Source organism: Buteo buteo, chromosome 1, assembly GCF_964188355.1.
Source record: "Buteo buteo chromosome 1, bButBut1.hap1.1, whole genome shotgun sequence".
Classification (NCBI taxonomy): domain Eukaryota; kingdom Metazoa; phylum Chordata; class Aves; order Accipitriformes; family Accipitridae; genus Buteo; species Buteo buteo.
Genome location: NC_134171.1, coordinates 34,182,474 through 34,207,122, shown reverse-complemented (window position 1 = coordinate 34,207,122; position 24,649 = coordinate 34,182,474). Strand labels below are relative to the sequence as shown.

General features: G+C 37.2%; 1 long non-coding RNA gene across 3 annotated transcripts in view; it reads right to left on the bottom strand.

The window, feature by feature from the left end:
• LOC142037292 (uncharacterized) overlaps positions 1–24,649 on the bottom strand; it is a 179,639-nt gene that overhangs the window by 79,041 nt on the left and 75,949 nt on the right. The window lies entirely within an intron of this gene.

The following is a 24,649-nucleotide window of genomic DNA, read 5'->3' as shown; positions in this document are numbered from 1 at the left end:
GAGAAATGAAAAATACATGCAAGCATTGCTTGTTCTCCAAGAGACTCCAAACACATGTATAAAACTGTGCTCTGCGTGAGCTTTAACTTGGTATATCGTTTGGGGTCATGAAAGGTTTCACAAGACTGTAGTGGAAAATTCTTAATTTATCCACAAAATAAGTTCAGGAGGAAAGCGGCACAAGCAGCCCTGCCCAGCAGATTGAGAAGGAAAATCACTTCAAAGTAACTGCACAGTGAAACTGAAGCGAAAGCATAATAGTATTCTACATGCCCAGCCCTGGGTCTAGGCAATTTGCTTTGTACCCAGCTGGGGGGTCTATCTGCACAGTAGCACGTATCATACAGTTTCTGCTCCCTGACGCAGTGGCACGTGCCACCACTGAGGCGTGTACTGGAGGATTAGATTCAGTAAAGCATTTGGCTGCTCACAGAAATGGTACCAAAACCCCAAATCAGGAGGTTCTCAATAAATAAGCATTTTGGAAGATGACCCAAAAACTCCACCTCATGCTGTCAGACCTTGCTACAGCTCAAAACACTAAGAAATGAGGCAGAGGTGGGGGGACTTCAAAATCCCACACGTCTCTGAAACTTAGTGATCTTCACAAATGGTGTGTACAGAGGCCTGAATTCTGGCCATGATATCTACATGCATTTTATCTAAAAGTGTCACAAGGATTCTGCTTTTCTTTTGGTTTTGCTCTTTTTGGTCCAGATGTGAAAGGGTTTCTTCCATCCCATGGTCAGCTTTCAGCTGAAGCAACCAGGTCACCTACTTAGTTCTAATTGTTTGGTTGTTTTCCTAAAGTGTGCATAACCTGATGTTGTCCAAATATATAAAATGTCAGCTTTATGAATCAATACCAGAATAGTTAGTAGGTATAGACTTTTAGCATTTTTGTAGAAACTGATCAATGAGCCTCTTTCAGGCCTTAGAACAATTCCAGGCCTATTTTCTTCTTCCTTCTGAATATATGACCATTACTTTTTGTTGTTTAATGGTGTCTAGCAACTCCATTATGCTTTATAGAGAACAGAGATGTGACAAGGAGGAGAACCTGCTAATGAAAAATTACAGCCCTCATGACATATTGTTGTAACAGATAGAACGGGTGAGCACAGATTGAGAGGAGAAGGCAACCAACCTGAGTTTTATAAGTGTCATAGCTTGTCACTGCCCTAACCAATGCAAAAACAGAGTTCATTTGTCAGCATCACTGCAAAAGTAGATTCTCTGATAAATAATTTCATAGTAGTAATCCAGTTTTAGCAAAAAGCCAGACAAGTTAAGAGGAGAAACTGTGAAAGAAATGTGGCTTTTTTTTCAATTACTAAGTTCTTTGATGTCATTTAGCCACTCATTCTGAATGCACTGAAATGGAAACGTTTATTTTAAGTAGTATTTTCTCCCCTTTCTCTTTTTAGATCACATCAACAGACTTCTTTGCTTGTCTCTAGGGAAGGCAATCTGCTGCTACTTTTCTGTTAAAAAGTTCACAATATGGAGAAGCATCAGGAACAATTAGCAAAAAATGCTGATGTGAACTCAGCAGAAAGTCTACATAGATTCTCCAAGGAAATCTTTGGAAGCGCAAGAAAAAAAGCAGCCAAAAATCCTCTGTCATTTCATGTGCTTCAGGAAGTATGCAATAATTTATGGAAAAACTGTGCGTATTGCAAAGAGTCTGTTAAGAGAGCTTCAATGTGAGTGTTTATTTTTCCACTCAGTATTTCCATTATTTGCATAAGCTTCTGCCACCTTGCAGCAAAATCTCCTGTGATGGGCTACATCTGTTGCAGCATGTTGCATGCTGCCCTCCTCCTTCCCCTTCCCCCTGTCTACTCAAGAATCGCAAGCCAATATTCCCTATTCTATCCCCAGCCTTCTGCTTACCTGACAGCTCTGAACAGAATGGTCCCCATGTAAACCAGACAAGGTATAGCTCTTGCACACCAAATAGTAGGCACAGTATAATATGTTCACTGCAGCCCCTGCTAAAGCAACTGAAACTTCATTAAAAAGTCTTTATTCAGCAGAAGGTATTTCCAGGGAGAAGACGTTATTTTTAACGGTTTGTAGCAATGCCAATTCCTGCAGGTCCTCCTGTTCTATAACTTTCATTTGACACTGAAGGGGACTAGATACATTTATATTTAGACAGCCAAATAATATTCATTTCCCAGTTTGCAAAGTATGTTTAATAAATACTTTTTTTTTAAATTAGGACAGGTCATGAAGTAGCTGAAAATAGTTAATGAAACAGCTGAATTTCCTAGAACTTGAATATACATTTTCTGCCAGAGTTCATCACTTTCAATAATCTCAAAAGTTTGCTTACTCCACCTCTAAAAGTGACAATTTCTGAGCAAGGTAATACTCATTGTGAAATAAAAGTATTGGAATATGGCCATTTGTGACCCCAAAAGCAAGCTGAAGAGTACCAGACTTCCTGTTTTGTTTGTGTAGGAATTCTATACACTCAGACTCCTTCTCTCGTGCTTATTTCCTTTGATTTGGAAATTTTTCTAAGAACTTTCAATTAAGGTCAGGATAACCTACCTGTTAAGTAAATTGCTAAGCAGTGCAAATAAAGCAATTAAGATCTAACTGGCTCTGGTGAAGCCCTGAAAGGAACAGCCCAGATCTGCTGGATTACCTCTTCTTCTTTAGAGAGCCTACTGTCTCTTCCATTTGGAAAAAAAATATAGTTGCCTTAAAAATTGAATTGCCACCAACAAGCATGTCTCATCAAAACTGCATATATCTGTATATTAACCAGGGAGGAGTTATGCTTACCAGAAAGAAACTGAGGATGCCACCAGCTAAAACTTTGAAACCTCATTTTGCTATGGTAATTAGAGTCATTCCTACAAACACATGCAGTCCACAGTCAGTCTTATGGTAAACCTGTCAATAAAATGGAAGAATAGCTGCAGGATTAAAAAATCACTGTCTAACTACAGTGTAGTTGCAGTACAACTGCAGTGCAACCTACCACCTATTTCATAAAGTGGAACTCTTTTTAAAGTTTAAAGCTTAATTAAGACATATTAGCAGGAAAATCAGACTATTTTCAAAAGCTGAAGAATGGGACTAGTCCAAAATTTGGATGAAAAATCATTCTAAAGGCATCTTAAAAGAAAGAGACCAGTGATCTGTGAAAACAGTCACAGGGTAATCTGTTCTGACTGGCTACAGGCATCGTCATTTGTGGATCATTTCAGAAAAAATGTGCATTAAAACATATGTACTCTATGTGCTAAGATCCAAAAGCAGAGAAGCACATAAAGTCATGCACAAATACTTTATCTACACTACCTATAATTATTCACTGTTGTGCCCTCTCCTCTTTTGATAGGTGCAAAACTACCTATCAGTTGTGGAGGAGCCTGTAGCCAGATTTATCAGGAAAGGACAGAGGGCCTAAAATGGTTATAATTTCCTCCACTTTCCTCTCTTAGGGCAATATGACAGCTGCACAGTCCTCTTGTCCAGCTATACTACAGCTACAACCAGCCCTGAGCTGCTAGAGTCATGACTAAGAGAAACAAAACTTTCAGTTCAAGTGGTAGAAACTTACTCCTTCAAACACAGAGATGCCTAGCCTTACTGCAGATGCTTAGCACATTGTCAAAATGATCCTCAAATATTTCAGATTCACAGTCAACAGTTTATGATGCTGTTCCTCCTCTCACCAAAAACACACACATATGCACAGGGCTTTTTTATTATTATTCCTGATTTCAGTTCATTCTTCAGTGATTGAAACTGTGAAAAAGCAGTCACATCCCCTGAACAAAATTTTTCCTCTTTCTCATGTCCTCTCTAAACACTCAGAGATGCGTGAGAATACTGCTGTCAAAATTATAGCAAGATCCTACCACACTGGAGATTACCAGAAATGACAGTAATAAAATCATGCTGACCTGTTTTTCCTTCTTTTTTTACATCTGTAACTACTGCCCTGTATTTTATATTTGTAATATTAGAAAACACTATCCCCATCTACAAAGGATATGGTTGTGAAGATATTAGCATTTCAGTATCTATCCAGGATACAAAAGTAATTTCAAAATGGTAATTAAGCCTTTGAAGAGTATCCAATTAGTGTGAAAAAGTACTTTGAACAAATGTGGAGCGCTCTGTCTAAACTGAGTTGATATAAAACCATTGAAAACCTCAATTTTTTAAGCTTTCCTACCTGTGTGAACACCATTCTTTTTCTAAGTATTTTATGCTGTCAGCATCATCTTCACCAATTACTAGGACTTAGTTTATGGCTACCTCAGGCTACCTGAGGAGCAGGAGAAAACACACCTAATTAGTTGACTGAAAGTGGCATATCATCAGCTCATGACATATGTCACATGGCACGTAGGAAGGACTTCTTAATATTAAATACACTCCAAGTAAGGGGGATTCTTTAAAATGGACATTAGATCATTTGTTCCAACATCCTTAGGTTCTTCCCACATACAACTGTAACAATCTCATTTCAGCCAAAGAGGCAGACTACAAAGGTTGTTAAAGCTGGGAAGATAAAATGAAGTCTACACATAGCAGGTAATGTTCCTTAAGGGGATACAAGCATGAGGTAAAATGAGTGTTTTATAATGGGCATGTTCTTGCCCTGATCAAGCCTTTTCAAACTTGACAAGATTGTGACTGTCTCAGTCCTGCTGGTGAACCATTACTCAAAGGTGTAATGTTGACATAGTCAATGGGACTATTCATTGAGTTTCTTCCCACCACTACAAACTAAATGTCCTTTAGTGAACAAAGGACATCAACAGAGCAGTAAAATCCTGCTCTAGAAACACAGTGATCGTATCAGGTGCAAAAATTCCCATCAAAGCAGATTCTGCAGTATGCATATTTATGATTTCTTCTCTCCTATAATCCATACCACGCCACAGCACATTAAGGATGTCTTCAAAGTTGTACAGATGGAAAATAAATAAAAATAGGCCACAGTTTCTTTGCATTTAAAATGTATTTAAAAATTTAAAACTGGTCCAATTTTCAGGGTTGTATGTTCACACACAACTGATTTCGAATTTTCCAGAACAGTTATTTTGCTATTATTTTGCAACTCACGCTTGAATATTGCAAGGTATTTTACACAGGACAGGTTTCTTCCATTCTTCATTCAGTCAGAATTGAATAGTTGACATTAATCTATAACTGCACTCCCTCTGCTTCATAAAAAGTATTGGACATAGATAAAAACACAATGATAGCCTTTTTAGGTAATAGATCACCTGTGAACAAACACAAAAAGGACACACATAGGTTTGCACTGATGGATTTATACTAACACAAATGACAGCACCACTGCAACCAGCATAACAAATGTAACACCAACAATAACAGGTTCCAAAACAATGATCACCAGTATAGGTGAGGACTTTCATCAAAAATGTAATGACCCATAATTTTGCCTCTAGACTATAACCACCTAATCAGATGGTAACTGCTGCTAACAAGTGAGCTGTCAGGTTTTATCATGTTAAAAATAGCATTCCCACTTTAACTATGATGGTAACACACTAAAATATTTAAGAAATCAGCATAAAGGCATTAGTATAAATGATTTCTAATTATTTTCAATGCAGTCTGAGATGGTTTCAAACACTTCAAATCCTTTCCAGCTCTTCTTAGCCTTTCCTGTCAGATATCACATAGTTTATTCCTCTCTGACATTTCTTTACACACATACACAGTGGCCCACCTTCAAGCACACCTAGTCATAGGGCTGTAATGCTGCTCCTCAGAATAATGTTGTAGCTGAAGTTGTAGCTCCAATCCACCTACTTTTTAATAGTGCCTACTGTTGCATGACTTTTACAACTACAGTCATTCTGGAAATGGATGCCTCTAAATGGAAATATCATTTCAAGGTAAGGTGGTGGCAGTCATTCAATTCTGTGACTCTCCACCATGTTTCTTCCCATTTGTCCAGTTTCTCGTCTAATTAACCTCTGGTTTTGAATTTGAAAATTAACAGGAGTTCTTTCCAGTTGCATTTAAGAGGACTAGAGAAAAGAAGGTACTGATGAGGAAAGTTTAATGGCTTTCCAAGAAGGTATCCTGTGAGCACAGGATGAGCAGAAGTGGATTGGAAACTGTTTCAGATAATTCTGGGAAGCAAACCAGTCCTAACTGAACCGAGGTCAGGACAACATAATTGTATCCTAAAAGTCACCTTCCACCTCTCCAACTCTGTTCCTAACTCCTGCACTAAGTGCTACTTGGCTAGTCAAGCTGAGCTGAACAAAATAAACCCTAGGACTGTAGCTTCCACATCTGGCAATGCTTCACAACACCTATTAACCGTCATCAACAACAAATTAGACTTTATTTTCAGAGCTAGATTTACTAGAATGAGGCATTTTACCAGGGAAATCATAAGACTACTGCACAGCATGGAAAAAAGGAAGATAGCATAGATATGAGTAGTAGTTCAAATGGCTTAAAAATAAAACTCAGATACAGTAGTAATACCTCATAAAACCAGAGTTGTATGGGTAGACATTGTGTTCCTGCTCTCGCACGACTGTTGTCAGTAGGGCCTACGGTGCTGGTTTTGGCTGGGATAGAGTTAATTTTCTTCACAGTAGCTAGCATGGGGCTATGTTTTGGATTTGTGCTAAAAACAGTGTTGGTAACACAGGGATGTTTTCGTTACTGCAGAGCAGTGCTTACACAGAGCCGAGGCCTTTTCTGCTTCTCCCACCACCCCACCAGCGAGGAGGCTGGGGGGCACAAGAAGTTGGGAGGGGACACAGCTGGGACAGCTGACCCCAACTGACCAAAGGGGTATTCCAGACCATATGACGTCATGCTCAGCATATAAAGCTGGGGGAAGGAGAAGGAAGGGGGGACATTTAGAGTGATGGCGTTTGTCTTCCCAAGTAACCATCATGTGTGATGGAGCCCTGCTTTCCTGGAGATGGCTGAACACCTGCCTGCCAATGGGAAGTGGTGAATGAATTCCTTGGTTTGCTTTGCTTGTGTGCGTGGCTTTTGCTTTCCCTGTTAAACTGTCTTTACCTCAGCCCACGAGTTTTCTCACTTTTACCCTTCTGATTCTCTCCGCCACCCCACTGTGAGGGAGGTGAGTGAGCAGCTGCGTGATGCTCAGTTGCCCGCTGGAGTTAAACCATGGCATCTACGTAAACAGAACAGCATATATTTATTGGCTAACTATAGTAACAAACTGCCTTTAACAATGGATACTGATCACAGACATGGGGGGGGGCATCCTCTCCTATTGGTATCTTCTTTAAGTTTAGTATCACAAACCAGCAAAAGCCCTCCTCACAATGAGAAAGAGATGCACATGCTCATGCTGTTTGTGTACCCATAAGAAGCAGAAATCAATCTTTTCTATAAGAACTGGGTGTGTATCCACCATTTGTGCCTTTGAAAACCTCTCCTATTTTCATGTAGACAGGAGCTGAAGGATTTGAAAGTCATAATAACCATAAATAATCACAACAGGCATGGTGGTGAATAAGAAAGGACAAGAGATAACAATAGAGGGGATATTTTTCTTCAGAGGTGATTGCTTGTCAAGTGAGTATATCTTATCATTTGTTTTGTGTCCTTTTTTTTTTTATGTGGTCTCTTTTTCCATTGTGTTTTAATTGCCAAGAGCAAGAAGAGAGGGCTGGATTATAGATTACTTGTAATAATGTTGACAAAGACAACAAGTTTTAATAAGAACGAGAGCAAGCTAGGCATAAAAGGAAAGAGGATGTTCAAGAATATGGAGAAGTGTGAAAAAGCACAGGGGAACAGATATACACAACAGCTAAAGAGACAAATATATCAGAAATACACAGTTAAAATGACTGATTATGCAGTAACAAGAATCTTGAACAAGTTAAAAAAACACCACAACACTGGAATTATACACTTGGGAACAGAATACATCCCTCAATAAGAACTTCACATCTTCAACAGTAAAAAGGACAAAGCAGTGATATGCCTTCCTGATCATAAACACCACAGATTTTCTGCATCCAGTGCTCCAGTGCAATTTAAAGGCTTAAATTCTATTCCCACTGACATTAACAGGAATCTGTAGCATTTAACACCTTGTTAGAGGCTAGCATTGCCAATCAGGATTACCCCTTAAAGAAAAAAAATTTTCTAATATAATGTGTTTAGCCACTGTAGGTACTGCATTTATTCTCACAAGAGGAAAAGTGGCTGCTGTTCCCCCCATTAGCTTTTCTCATATAATCCCAGTCACAAAGTTAGCCATAACAGGCAATGCCTGAAAGAAAAAAAAAAAAAAAAAAAAAAGGAAAAAAAAAAAAAGAAAAAAAAAAAGAAAAAAAAAAAAGTAAACACTGAACTTCAGCTACCAAAAAAAACCTATAAAATATTAATCAGAATTTCTGAGGCAGGAAATACAGCACATCACAGTTAACACAGTGTGGTGCAGATGAATGATATTCAGGGTTTAGATGCACACAGTAACTCATCTGATAGAAAAGCAGTATTTCCAAGGCTCCCATACATCACATGCATCATCTAACAATATTCCTGCTTCACACTTGTTCAAACATTATTCAGAATCTGACAACCTTACGGGCCACTCTCTGCTGATTTTGCTCTTTCCTCACACTGTCAGGTTGCTGCTTCTGTATTTTCACACAGCAAGCCGATGATCCAGTGTTTTCTCTCATGTTCTGGTTAATACACAAGCGATGTATTTTAAAGCATTCATGTTAGCCAATGGCACTGTAATAACAACCCATTTGGGTCCTTTGCTATAAAACATGTCATACTGTGATTTGAATAATGATCAAACTCAATACCTCTGTGGTAAATTAGATGCTATAAATATTGTTGTACAAGGTAAAGTGACATGAATGCCTCTTTTTGCTGACAGTTAAAAAAAATACTTGCCTATTAATACAAAAATGTAAATATGCAAATAAGAGATCCAGATTAATATAGTCAAATAGTACTAGAAGAGAAATGAAATCCTCAATGTCTTTCAGTCCACAGTTATATACACCAGTTATACTGGTATCCTTGTCTGCAAAATGATGAATGATAAATAACCTAAGAACAAACACACCATAAACACAATTGTCTAAAAAAAGATTACTGTCCATGAAATATGTAACACAGTAATTAGTAAACTGGATAGACATTCAGGAGGAGTTGTCTTACCTGAACATCATTTGTGTGCAGAGCTTATTAAATTGTTACGTAATATTTTTTTTCATGCACTAATTTTCATACCAGTATCCTAGGTGGTGAGACATAGGTGACGTTTTAAATCAAAAACTTAATTTGGAGGCACCTCAGCAAAAGTCTCTATTAAATAAATAAGTACCTTCAGAAAGACACACAAGAAACCTACCATATTATGCTTCCATTACAGAGATCAGTGGCATGTTCCTATCTAGAAAACTGTATAGTTCTCTATTATTTAACCCACATAATACATGTCTATTCAGAAGACCAGGGGATGCAGAATTAGAGATTTATGACTTTCAAAGACCCTGCCCCAATTTCTTTTATTTTACAACCTGAAAAAGGAAGGCAATATGAAACAAATTGGAGAGGACACTAACAAATTAGCGTAGTGCTAATCTATATCTTTTTATCCTCAGTATAAAGCAGCTGAAAAATCCATCCCTATCAACTCAGTTGTCACAAAGGGACAATTTCTTTAAGTGTTGTGGCAGAGATGATTTCTTGCTTATAGGGTTGAATATCCATTGTACCTTGAACTATTCCCTTAACTACAAGTTCTGCTCATAAATCCTGCAGAGTGTCTGAAGAGACAATGCAGTACTTTATAAGAGGCCAACCCTGTTCTCTGCCTGTCAAGGAATCCATAAGTTTTGGAGAGGTCAGTGAGAACTAAATAATGTTTGCATTTTTAACATAATGTGGCTAGTTATTAATCACTGGCATGGTTGCACCAATGAAACATTTACAGTATAGTTTTTGTTTATAAAGTTTCCCACTTCTGTGCATCTCCCACAACAAAAAGGAATCAGCAGCATTCACTCTTTAAAGAATAAAGAAGGAAACTGAAAACTCTACTCGGAGAAAAGCATCGAAGACCAAAAAAAGAAATTAGGAATAGGTAATAGGAAACAAAGAACCGAGACTGCAGAAATCCTAGCAGAATGTTAACATCCCAACAAACTGAGCCTAATGCTCCACTCACAACTTTAACAACTCTTTGATACATAACAAAAAATATTTTTCATGGAAATGGGGTGTAAAAACAGAAATGCATAATGTATGAGACAAAAGCAAATTATCTCCATTCCCTAAGGGAATAGCTTTTGTCTCACATGTAGGTCATGCCGGTATTCATATTTTCAGTATTCTTTATAAACCCATTCAAGCATTATAGATTATTATGTCAAACTGGTACACTGGGATTTTTTTATTGTAATTAATATCCCTTGTAAGAAGCTTTGTAGAATGAACTCAAATATCACCAAAAGCAATTAAAATCTATCAGAGATGTGAAATGGAAGGCTAGGTTAGCAAAGGGGAAAAGTGGTGCAACATACTTTTCTGGGATATGAGAAGCAGGGCAGAAAATTAACAGAAAATCATACCAGCAAGGCATGCACTTGGAAGAGTATGAAAACAACAGACAGGATAATAAAAATTGTTCACTGGTAAGAACATATACATATGAAGCAACCAGAGACAAACCCCAAGCTTCTATTTTAGCAATGCTTATTTTAGGATTATTAATAAAATGAAATGAAAGGGAAGAAAAAGAATAATCAAGATTTCAGTAAGTAGAATTCAAACTTCTGGATGTCCAGCTTGAGACACCATGGAGAAGTATACTTTGATACATATGATGCACAAGCCTGCAATATTTTTTTTAATCTGGATCCAATGAAACTCTTCACGGGATATTATTTTGTAGCCTGTCTTAGTCTAAATAACATGAACTGATATAGAAATCATGTAATAAGCAAAGATGCAATGAGTTTCAGTCACACAGTTTCATGCTGGTTTACTTATGTTTTAAACTCACAAAAAATACTTTACCTGAAACATATATAGCTACATAATCAGCATAGATTTTTAAACTCCAATTTCAAAGTAGATATGCATGATAGACAGTTTTTGGGGAGCTGTTTAAATTGTAGTCCAAGTTGTAAATCATCCATCTCATCATCCCAAACAAATACTGATTTCCCAGCCTTTTTATGTCATACTGTACCACAATATTTCTTCTGCCTTTTTCATTGCAAAGTTACCTTCTAGAATTACCACACTTCAGTGACACAAATATGTGCACCTGCAGTCTTTACTTTGGCATTTCCTAGCTTTTCAGATGTGGACTTCACAGCCTTAATATAATCCCTTTAATGCAGTTGTTTTGTAACCCACATGGAGAAAAAGCTTATTTATCTTTGCTATTTGTATCAATGTAAATTTCTGCTCTATAGCAGGCATGAGATTGAATCTCTGATTAAAAGCACAAAATTCATCTAACCCTAAATTACCGAGTGCCATAGATAGAATCCACAAAGATAACAAAACAGCAGTGCTTTTTTGTCTCAATTCAGGAAGATACTCTGGAACAGTAACATTTGCTAATGCCACTCCTGGGTCACTATTCCACTCATGAAGACAGATTTCACAACAACATTTGGTTATCATCAATGACCTTTCACCCTGTCTCTAAGTCTCCATTTAAAAAAAGTACTTTGATGCCTCTTGCTCATTTCCTTATTTCAACAGACTACAATCTATTTCTGCCTATAAGATGACCAGCAAGTGAGATAACTTCCACAGAAAATGATGGAATTCTTTTCATAAAAAAGACATGTACAACTACTCTCCATAAAGTACTGGAAGTATTCTATACCGCATTTAGCAGATTGATGAATTAGCTGTAAATGGCTCACCTCTATCTCCTCTAACATCAGTATTCTGTGACACTGCTTATTTTAAACTGCTAGAGCCCACACTGTCCATCCTTTCTTTACAAATCAGCAGGACTTCTTGCAGAAAAAAAGTGATATTCGTATGAGGAAGGCTGTCACAGATCAGCCTTATAAGCAAGCAAATTACAGCAAAGTACAAAAACATGCAGCTGGCAATGTCACAAATAATAGAATTGTAAAACACCTTTCATTTTTAATTTATTCAAGTACAACACTTCCATCTAATACGTTTGGTTCTGATTGTGTGATAGTACAAACAAAAGGATAGTCCTGTGGCTGAAGAATTGAATTAAGTTAGGAAATGAAGTCAGTTTTGCGCTCAGCTTTATCAATTTCTGTGTGCCAAGACCATTCTGCAGTTTCCCATGACTTCAAAGCAAATTAGGTCTGCTCAGAAGCTCTGAAAACTCAAGCATTTATTTAGGCACTTAGATAGGGCTCTAAAACAAATGATGCGCCCCAAAACCTGCTCTGAGGCTTGCATTCTCCTAACTGTTTTGCAATTTATTACATATAGTTGGGGTTTGATATTGTATGCAAATTCTGCATGCAGAATGAATAAAGAATATGCAACAGACATCTTTGTTGCAGTGTTCCGGAATGTAAATAAAAAATAAGAACTCTCCTCTAAGCATGGATTAAATCCATATGGAGCAAAGAACAGTTCATTTCACTGTCAGTGCCCCATTTAATGAACTCGGCCTGTTCTGAGCTTCCCTTAAAAGTTGCATTTCTGCCATTCAGTGAAAATGAAATAAACGCTAAAATACTGAAGAATCATATAGCCATATTTTAAAATTACTTTGCACCACGTTATCGTATGTCAGCCAGCTGGATATTATATGTTAATCCAAAGATAAAAGTGTGAATGAATGTACAAATGGGTACATAGTTTTCTGATAAACCTTTTTTCCCCTAAATCAATATTGGAATTATCACTAAACTTTAAAATCTGCATCAGATATTCAATCCCAGTTTCAACCATGAAATATCTGATAAAGCATCCATTTATGTTTGAAATAATATAAAATCATTGCAGGATTATTTCACAAAAAGCAATTTTTCTGACTGTTCCCCTTATGTTAAAACTATCTGTATGACCAGAATGTGCATTGATTTACACTTCTGAGTTCGAAAGAATTCCTTTGACGCCCACTGATATTCTCATATTTATAATGGTGTAGCTGAGACTCAAATCTGTCCCTCTGTTTACATGTAGAAAGGCAGCCATAGGAGTAAGTGATCAGAAAATGTGACTATATTTTCCTGAAAAGGGGCCAGCTGTCAGCTTTCTTGTTGCCAGTGTATCACTGCAAGAATCTACAGCTAGGGTTTCACAAGACATAGTGCCAGTACAATTTAAAACTGATTAACAAACAGCACTACAGTCAGTGTAATTTATTTGGAGAGGGGAAAAAGATGGAAGAGTACTTATGTTTCAAAAGCAAGGATTCAGGCATAAAGAGCTGGCATGCCTCCAGTTTGAGTGTGTATTGCAATGAAACTTTCATTTCCATGAAAGTAACAGATTTTTTATTATTTTAAACACTAACAAAGAACAATAAAAGCTTTGGCCAAAATATTTAAATAGCAGCATGTATAAGACAAAGCATGTAAATCCTTTAAACCTCCACCCTCTAAAAACGGTTGCTTCTTCTTGGTACCCCAAGAAATCTAGCGAATACAGGATACAAGCACCAGTGAAATACACTGACGGAGCACAGCAGCAAGCACAGTACAAGTATATGCCAGGCTAGAAGGAACTCTAGTGTAACATGTAATTTTTAGATGCATACATGCATTTCAAACCCTGGATCAGGACATCAGGAGTCACTGAATTTATAGGGCTTCACAAAGAACAATATAGCTTCTCTGGCAAGCCAGTCATCCATGTTAGCTATTCTTCCCTCATGTTAGCATTACAGCTTATTAACACCAGCTAGAGTATAAAGATGCAGTTGAGGCAGAAGAAACAGGAGGTGTGGTAGAGTAAACCTGTTAGCTAAATACTAGGCCAGGTGATAATGAAGAGCTTAGGTGGGTTTTAATGTTTTACTATCTAAACTGTCATTACAGTGAATCTCTAGGATAAGACTACATTTGGACTATGTACCGTGCAACCATGATCCACATTTGGTACAGAATAGTAACAGGATGGGCTTACAAGTGTACCCTGTCTCTGCTTAATCTCCTCCAGGCTTCAGATAGTTAGCAATACAATGTGTTCTAATTTAAAAGGATCTATACTTCAGACACTTTTCAAAATTTTACCATAAAAGCACAGCAAATTTAACAGCGGTTAATAATTTTGCCTCATTTAAGACTTGTCCCATGGCACAAACAAATGCCCTTGACTCTGTAAAATTTATATTCTAAATAGGAATCAAAAGAAAATCCAATCTTCTTACCCAAGATACTCATTCTTTCCTTGCTATCCCTTTCACCAATAGGTGAGAAAAGCATTCATGAAAACAGAAAAATCTGCATTAGAATGAACATGAAAATCTACAAATCAAATTCTGTTCTTACTGGTAACATGCAAGACTTGTGTGTGAAACAATCATATTCATTCATTATTAAACAGTACCTAGCACATACCAGTATATCCCCAAATATGTCAGGGAGCATGGCATCACACCCATCAGAAAATAGGACTCTCTAAAACACCACAGAAAATACAAATAGTAACAATTGGTTGCTGAAGACTTTCAGGTAATTACCCAGGCTTCATGGCATTCAGCACTCAAAAATCTATTGGGTGGAACAGATGGGAGAAAAGCAGAAACATCGTTTTCATTGCTTTTGAAATGAATAGGTCTGAAGTTTCAGGAAGACAGAATGTTCTAAATAGCACAATATATTCTCTCCTTCAGAATTTCACAGCCTCATGAGAAGTATGTTTAGGTTATATTGCTTGATGACTGACTCCATTATGGCTAATGAATGATGATGGTACTTGCAAAAGTTAAAGTGTACCCAATACTCTATTTGTGTGAGAAACAGTTGCAGACAGGAAATTCAAAAGAACTTCCTCTTGCTCTGCTGAAGCATGATAACTTCACTAATTCGGCAACTGTTTCTTACTTTGGGACCAAAAAGTGATGTTGTCCAACACTTAACTGCCTGTTGTTTAGTAATAAACACCTGTTAGTATTTACCACCAAAACTTCTTCGAATTGCAATTAAATCCAGATTCGAGCAGGAGATGGGTGGCAAAGTTCAGGTTCCCAAGATTTTACTTTTTTTTTTCTTCTGATAGAGGATATTCTAATTTAAGCTTTTCAGGTCATATGACTGTACACATGGAAACCTGGATGATGACCAAATTGCGCTGCATTAGAAAGTCTGAAAATTCAAGAAATCAAGGTTAGTGAATTTTTAAGATTATTACATTAGTGCATTGAATTTCTGAGTCTGTTTTATCCGTTTTATCATAGTTTTTGCTAACAAGTCCTGTTACTGAATTTTTTTAAGGTAAGAGATGGTGAAGGAAAGGGTACACAAAAAATGTGGGAAATGTGATACAATGGTATTTTTCATTCTTAACAATGAACCACTGTTCTCTTTCTTCCATGGCCTATAAATCCAGTACTAATACTAAACGCTGCAATGTCTCATAAATTCCATTATATATCCTGAAGGCATTAAAATATTCACAATGTTGTTTAAATAGACATTCAAATAAAATTTTATTTTTAAAAAGCTGCTTACCTTCTTCCATTTTTCTCCTTTCTGACAGGTAGTACAAGCTGAAAATGATCTAACTTGTAAACAAAATTGGATTTCAGGTGACAATTTTACTCTATGGCCTTTCTAAATGCAAAGGTGAAACCAATTAAATTAAACTGTTAATTCTTTTTATAACTAACTTTTATGTGTTTCGTATTGTTTTAACTAATGCTTCCAAATTCTGTTGAGCTATAAAACAGAGAAAACCTTAAAACACACAGAGATTTAAAGTTTCAGTTTAGGGCTTGGTATGCTAATTAATTAATGCTATTTTCATTCCTTTTAAACCTGTAATAAATTGCTTGTTAGAGAAAGCAGAGAAAAGGTACACTGCAGAAAGCCTTTGTTATATTGGGGCTGTATTTTAGAAATAAAAGGAAAATAGTTTGCTAGTAACTGGATGCCCCTCAAATTATTATATTAGCAAATCTACATTCTCTGGTTTTTTGAGCTCTCCCACACTACCAGACATGCTCATGCTAGAACTTGAATGACTGAATGAGACCTTCTACTTAGAATGCCTGAAAAGCATAGGTCAACTGTACACAGTAATGACTTGCTAGGCCTGAGATTTGTATTGTCAGTGTTCTCGCTGGCAGTACCTATAGAAAGTAGAGGGGGAGAAATGCAGACAGAAGTAGAGAGGAGAGAAGCAGAAGGGGAATCTGCGTGACAGCATGGAGAGGACATAGGCAGACAGGATCAGTTTTGAAGAAATGGACAAAAATTAGATAATTAGCACAGACCAATTTTCCTGAGATTTGGAACATAATGCAAGTTTCCTTGCAAGTTTTCCTCACTCTCAGCAAATACATGTGAAACTCCAGGGAAAACATGTGCCTGTTATTCTTACTTGAGGGAGTGTGACACAAAAAGAACAATTATATTGCTAGTCCATGAAGCTGCTGGATCCAGAAGTTCTCTCACACTGTTGTACCATTTGGTTCCACCACTAGAATTTCATGCAGTTCCCATAGTTTGTTTTTTGATCACAGAGACAAGTACAAAACACAGCTATCAGAAGCTAAAACATGCAAGGATAAAGTTTGCCAAGGCAATCCAAATTAAGTCTCATGTCAGTACTTGTTATAAATGGTCCTTAATTACAAGAATGCAAACTATTTTTCATTGCACCTTTGTCCCAGTTAGGGATTTCTTCAATATATTCCTTTATACATGAAATGCCATATCCTACTACCTTTAAAAACACAACCTTATGTGGTTTACATTTCTCTGGAATATATAGAAGAGACAGTGTCCCATGTATTATCATTCACACAGAGAAGCTGCTCCTCTCCTACCTTTAATGAAGAAAAAAGTGGGAAAAAAGCATTGGTGATACTGTTACTACAATAAACCAGTGCCTTAATCCCCAATTCTTATGCAAGTGGCTTTAAAGAAAACTTAACTAGCCATTATTTCTGGGCCTTACAGTGCCAGAGGGGTTAGATTATTTTTTTTCTTCTCAGCACCAATTATGTAGATGATTTTAAGAAATTTATTGCATAATTATTGTGCTTTTCGCATATTTCCTTCTGTATGCTTCGAACTCTACAGAGCATTTCCAGTAAAATACCATGGCACTCAATGTAATTACGCTGGAAACTATTTTCGCCTTTTTATTTCAATCCATTAGGGTGCTTATAATAGGATATTGTATTGGATTCTATTTATTTTTAAACTGCAAACATGAAATAGATGTGAATGTCACACAATAAATGTACCCTTATAAACCTCTACAAATTGAAACAATTACTGAAATGGCATGTATCTGTTTTTACTAGAGTCTGTGCCAATTGATGTTTTTCTTGTTTCACACTGGAAATTACCTAATGCAGACAATTAAGACCAACTATGGTATCACCATACTCTCTCCGCTAAAAGTATTATCTCAGCAGCTCATTCGAACCACATTAATAGAAATATTTTGACAACAAGGAGAAGTTACAGCCTTGAAAGAGCTGTTATGAAATTTGAATAGCACAGAAAACTCCTAAATTGTTACCTAACTAGATCTAGTCTGCTAATCATGGCATAGATCTGTAACAGCAGCCCTTATTTTTCTCTGTTGCATGTGTTGTATAATAATTGCATTGAAATCAGTGTATATGTAAGGATTGTTGAATCTGGCAATAACAATTTATTATAAACCTACCTACATTTCAGGGCACAAATATATCATCCCCTGAGCATTCTAGATAGCAAGTCATACATGTACTTGTCACAAGTGCTCTTATCTTGTAAAACATAGCCTTGACTTTAGGGTATTAATTGTACGTAAGATGTGTCTGATTGAGGCATTACGAAGGTACCACTTCGGAGGATTACTGATGGATTAGTCGTCTTTTTAAGAGTTGGTCTTTAGGAAACTAAGGCTAAGATTGTAAATCCAACTAGGTACCTAGTGCACTTACAGAGACTGTTTATTCCCAGTTTAAAGAAAAAGTGACTCAGCTATCAGTTTAATATGTGAGAAGTGATGAAAGTAAAACTGTGCTTTTCTTTACTCCCTGAAAGCCCTTGGTGAGATCATTATTGCATCTATAACATTTCTTCAGTCCACCCTTTATTAGCATTGGTCCAACTCTAGAACTACAGCAGCAAGCTGAACCGTCACTCAAATCACACAGGTTATAACCAGGTCACGCTGTCTACACTGGGAAGGCAGCATGCTCATCTTCTAGAGAGACCACTCATTCATCAACTTTGCCAGCTAATGAATGGATTAACACTGGCAGCAACTAAGAAGACATTTTTTTTTTCCTGATTGGTTATGGTTCAGATAAAGAGATGCAATCATGAACACAGTGACAGTCCAAAACTATTTGCTCTCCTTGAGCATACACAACAAAGTAGAAGCTACCATTCAGTACTCATACGGATTGTTTTTCAATATCAATAAGTGACAGAATAATTATATGGAGTAAAAAAGAAGGTCGATCTACAATAACACAAGATTAAAACAATAATGGTAAGAAGAAGGAAGAAGCACTGAAGAAAGGCTTTCTTCCCAGACTTCACAATGGCACGATTGTCAGCTATGTAAAACTATATCCAACTACCACTAATGCCTAAAGGCATCAAAGACAACTATTATGTTGATTTTGTATGTGCCAGAATTTCTTTACATGTCAGTTAGGAAGGCTGCATGACCTTGACACTAGAACAAGAAGACTGTGAAATCTGCAGACTCACACTGAAAAGCCTGCCTTAGAGAAATGTCACTCACAGAACCTGAATTGCTCTAAGACACTTGTAAAGACTGATGAATTTCAGCTGTTAAGCTCCTTTTATAAACAGAGCAATCCTGAAACAATGATTAAGTATTGAGGTCTTTCTCCTTAGCTACTCTTGTTAGCACTGTAGAGAAAAATGTTGTAAAAGCAATGTTTTATCTTGCTTCTGAAAATTAACCATAAAAATTAAATTATCAAGAAAAGGGCATTGTAGCTCTAGGATAGTTCCTATCAAAAGATCTCAAAGCAATTTATAGACAAGGATTAATTTAGCCTGGAATCAACTGCAAATGTATTTTTCACTTATATGAGGAAAACTGGACAATCAGAAAAATCAGCTGAAAGGGATTATGCAGGTATTATGACAGGCCTCAGCGTTAAAACACCCAAATCTTCCAACCTCCTGTCCCTAACACAGTTAAAACCCCACCTTTTCATCTGTCAGGTAGCTAAATCATGCCAATTCAGGGGTGTGCAAGAAAATTAAAACACATGTGCCATAGGTGTGGAGTCAGCGCATATAACTTAAAACATTTCTAGTACCTTGGGAATGCTCTCCTTCACTGCAAGACAGCCTCCACCCTCTCTCAAGGAGCCTAGTGAGTGCTGAGCAACCACAGAATAGCCTCCACTACAAGTTCTATATACAGGAAAGGTAATTTTAGAGCTCAGGGTGCTACAAAAGCATTAATTCCTCAACATTTGGATTCATAATGTGGTTTTAAAAGGTAAGCCTTATTTTAATATATATATATGTAACAGGCTTGCTATAATGGTATCCCATGTTTATTGAGAACTGTAACTATCACAATCAGTGTACAGAACGGTCAGGAGACATTTTTAGCAAGTAAACATCACCCAGTAGATTTCTTCCAGCCTGGTACCATGAACCTGCAGTCACACTTATTGGGCAAGGTTGACAGGAACTTCAGCTAAGCTCCTGCTGTATCGAGGTTATAAAATTTTCATTGTCTCTCCTTCCAGGTGTTATAGAAAATAGGTCTGAGTAATGCTTTGACAACTTAGTTGACATATTCAAAACATTTGCCCCAAGGTTCTTAACAAATTGCAAATCTTAAGGCTGATCCCAATAGCACTCTCATATTCATATCTCAGATACCATACTTATAGCTGATATTCATCTAAAACAGAATTACTCTATTATTAGTGACTGAAAACTTCTTACTTTATCAAGTGTTAATATGTAACATGTTCTTACTTACAAGAAGGTGGTAAAAAGTATTGCCCCATTCTCCCAATTTGTTGCGTGTTAATTCAGTAATCTATTGGGATTGATTCTAATTAAAATTAATGGGAATATTTCCACTGAGTCAGGAGTCTGGCTAAAGCCAGTAAGGGCCAGATTTCCAAAGTCTGGAAAAAATGCACTGACTTGTAAAATGGTCGTTGTGCTGCTAAAATGTAAAACATTTTGATTCTTGAGGGAAAGAGACCACAAACTATAGTTTTTAATTCAAAATTGACGACTTCCCCAATAGTCTAATCAAGTGTAAGAGACTGTTATGGGCTGGCTAAATATACTTCTAGAATTTAAAAACCAGAACACTCAAGTTCATATTCAGCTTGATCTTGCTTCTGTAAAGAAGCCTAGCCAGGAGGTTCAAAGGAGACAGGCATGAGAGCGAGGTGTCCTGTATTCACAATATTTCTCATACTCTGAAGAGGAATCCAAAGCAGCAAGTCTTGTGTTTGAGTTTTGATATAAAGTTTGATGAAATTCCAATTTGAAAATTATCCTGGTCTGAACAAATTTTGTTTGTTAAGCCAGCCAGAACCAGCTCAATTTTGAAGATTTGGATTCTAACAGAATAACTAGAAATTGCTTTAGATTGTTCTGAGAAAAGCTGGAAAGGAAGAGTTTGTGGTCTACCAGCACCATCACTGAAAGAATTACTGTGCATTTCTAGAGCCAGGTGCAAGCAGTTGCACTCACTCCACTTGGATGGAGGTTTTCTTCATCTGGGCACTGAGATGATGCAGTCCAGAAGCTACTTACTGATGTTAACAAGATGTTGGGCCTAAACTAACATATCCTGCACCCACCAAGGCTTATTTAGCTCAGGTCTAGTGCCATGTGAAAATAAATTTCTGGCTCTCAGATTCAGCTGACTCACAGTGCATGACTGCAATAAACGCACTCCCACCTGCTGCCTCCATGGAGATACAGTGGTGAAAACACCCTCAAGAGGGGCCTTACATGGCAGGAGGCAGAATGTAATAGAAGATGATGAACTTTTTTAATAATCATTGTATGAAAAGTCACAATTAAATTGCAACAAAAAGCTATATTTAAATCAACCCCCTTTCAGAAATTCTTTTGATAGTGAAGAGCAAAAGGAGTTGGCAGATTGGGAATTATCTGCATTATTATAATTAAAGGGAGAGAGATTCTACATCTTCATGCTAGAGCAAAAGAAAAGAAAACTTAAGCAAATAAAGCAGAGCTGAGTCAGAAGTGGGTTACTGACAAATTAAAGCTGATGAAATATGCTTGCTGGAAAACAGGGAAGGGATTAAAAAACAAACTCCTGTGGAAAATCTGCTATCTTATTCCAGAAAAGCAGAAATGGTTTTAAAGAAGGACTTTCAAATAAGAGGCAAATTGGCAACTTCCTAAGAAAGAACTGGATAAGCTTTAAGCAGCTTGGTTTATCAAATAGAAATTTGCTTTCAACAGGGGTACGCGGAAACAGAAGTAAGGAAAACAGGAAAGTTTGCCCAGGAGTGAGCCTCCGGCTTATTTGTAGGGGAAACACTGATCAAAGCTTGCCAAAACTAGAGAGTATTTAAGGTCTTGTTGACATAACTGACAAAAATCAAACTTTATTTTCAGCTATAAATAGCAGCACAAGAGCTGTAACAATCAAAATTTAATCTGAAATAGAACTGTTTCAAGTAAGTTGATTCTAACTCGAGATTTCATCCTGTTCTTATTGAAAAAAAAAAGCCTCCATTGATGCCTGACATGATTACAAAATGACAACATACAGAGTTCAGGCTTCAATGTGATCTGATTTGAGCAGTTACACACCACTGTGAGTGAAAAGGTGGAGAAAATCTCAGCTGGGAAAGGGAACACATACTATGGCAACTAACATACAATTTTATACAATGACTGCATGAGATATAGGTCAGTGAAACTATCAGCAAGGGTGCTGTCAGGGAAACCACAAGATAGCACAGAGGAAACTAAATGCACTACTTCTAATTTACCAGGAATGCCCTGCATACATGATCAAGTGTCCATGCAACAGCTAGGGTAAAGCTTAGTACTACTTGAAAAGGAAACTGCTGCATAGTACTATGTTTCTACAATTCCCAACTTAGAGAGCACTGGCCTCCAAGTGTGTGGGAGTCAACGTCACAGAAATAATGACTAAAAGACATTCTTTGAAAAATTCAGAGAATTACTATAAACACAACTTTTTTTTAAGCTATTATTGGAAGTCACATCATTTTCTCCCATTTCAATTAAGCTTAGGTGATGACATTTTGACTATTCCTGTGGTATTGCATGGACAAATGAGAATATTTGAGCAATGCCTGTACCTTTCTACAGAAGTAATCCTGTACAGAAATACTCTTCCTACTCTCTCTGCTAAATTCTCAAGTCTCTGCTTTGTCATTAAACTGAGTTTTCCCACCAGCCTCTATAGACGCTCTTCACATCTCATGCTGGAGCTCTTCCACTTTGTACAATTTAATTCAATGCTCCTTGGACCAGAATGAAGGAGATTGACTATAAAGACATGAGAAAAAAAAGTAGTAACTTCAACACATATATAATTTATATATAGTGGAGCAGTTCCAACCAGACGGTTTGAAAGAATCTACCTAGAATAAAAAGCCAAGAGCCTGCTAATTGGATATTTGCTTCGGTTGTTAGAAATTGATGTTACACTGAATCTAAGGTGACTTCATCTACTCTGAGCTGTTTAATCTACCTCTGACCAGCTATATTTTGCCTTGAAGTCTGTATCAAATATATGCATATGACCCATATTGCTCTTCCAAAAGAACCTAAGAATGCAAACTTTTTTGCAGAGCCCAAAATAAGGAGGAAGCCTATTCAAATATATAAATCCACACACTTGCTTTCAGCAATGTGTGTATGCTCGGGAGAACCTGCAGATGAGGTAAATTACCTTTATATGCACAATATCCTCTGCTTATGTTAACCCTTTGAAGAACATGTAGAGACTCTAAGGAAAGCACTGCAGCAGTTTTACCTAAAGTTTTTTTACTGACTTCTTGAAGAGACAGGTAATTTATTTGTGAATGATAACCCTTGGCTGAAGTTGGATGAAGAATGCAGATAATAGCACGGTGTCGTGGTTTAACCCCAACCAGCGACTAAGCACCACGCAGCCGCTCACACGCTCCACCCCACCCAGTGGGATGGGGGAGAGAAGCAGAAGGAAGAAGGTAGAACTTGTGGGTTGAGATAAGAACAGTTTAATAGGACAGAAAGGAAGAAAATAATAATGATAATAATAACAATAATAAAATGACAATAATAATAAAAGGATTGGAATATACAAAACAAGTGATCCACAATGCAATTGCTCACCACTCGCCAACTGATGCCCAGTTAGTTCCAGCAGTGATCTGTCCCCCAGGCCAACTCCCCCCAGTTTATATGCTGGGCATGATGTCACATGGTACGGAATACCCCTTTGGCCACTTTGGGTCAGCTGCCCTGGCTGTGTCCCCTCCGAACTTCTTGTGCCCCTCCAGCCTTCTTGCTGGCTGGGCATGAGAAGATGAAAAATCCCTGATTTAGTCTAAACACTACTTAGGAACAACTGAAAACATCAGTTTATCAACATTCTTCTCATACTGAATCAAAGACATAACACCATACCAGCTACTAGAAAGAAAATTAACTCTATCCCAGCCAAAACCAGAACACATTGCTATTCTTGTACTTCGAAAGAAACTACGAAATTGTAAGGAAAAAAAGTCTCAAAAGCAGCTAAATTTGTCTTCCATCAGATGTCCATTCACAGAGTTTCTACAATAGAAAAGTAGATCCAAAATTTTCTGAAGAAAAGGAAGGAAAATAATCTGGGCTGAAACGCTCCAATCACTTATATGGACTGAACAACACCAGAGAGCTTCAAACCAGCAACTAGTGCCCCCATGACAGAGCCCTCGGTTTTAGTCTATCCTCATTATGACTGACACTTTCCTACATGTAGCTCTTCCAGGAATAGGATCAAAGACAATCCCAGAAGAGAGACATTGGCTATGAAGCAATAAAACTAACTAGAGCACAGACGAATTGTCACCATCATCTGGAAAAACTGAAGCTTCTAGCTTTGAAAGGGCTGTAACTGCCTAATGTAATGGCTTCACTTAACTTCACACAATGCTTCCTGGTTTACAATGACAACCTGTTAACCTGTATCTTCATCTCAACAAGACGAAATGCCACATTAGCAGCTCAAAGAAAAAGTTGAACCTAACTTTACAGTTACCCTCATCCAAATATATCTTATGCAGGAGCGTTCTGATGTAAGTATATATACATTCACAGAACAAAACCACAGAAAAACAACCAAGGATGTTTTTAATTCTGTCTTTATCCTTTAGGTGAAAAAAAAAAAAAAATGCAACTATCTTGTGTTAGTGTTACTCCAAACAGTTTTGCAGTAGAGATTCCTTTTGAGATTTACACCACTCAGTAAAGCATGTTAC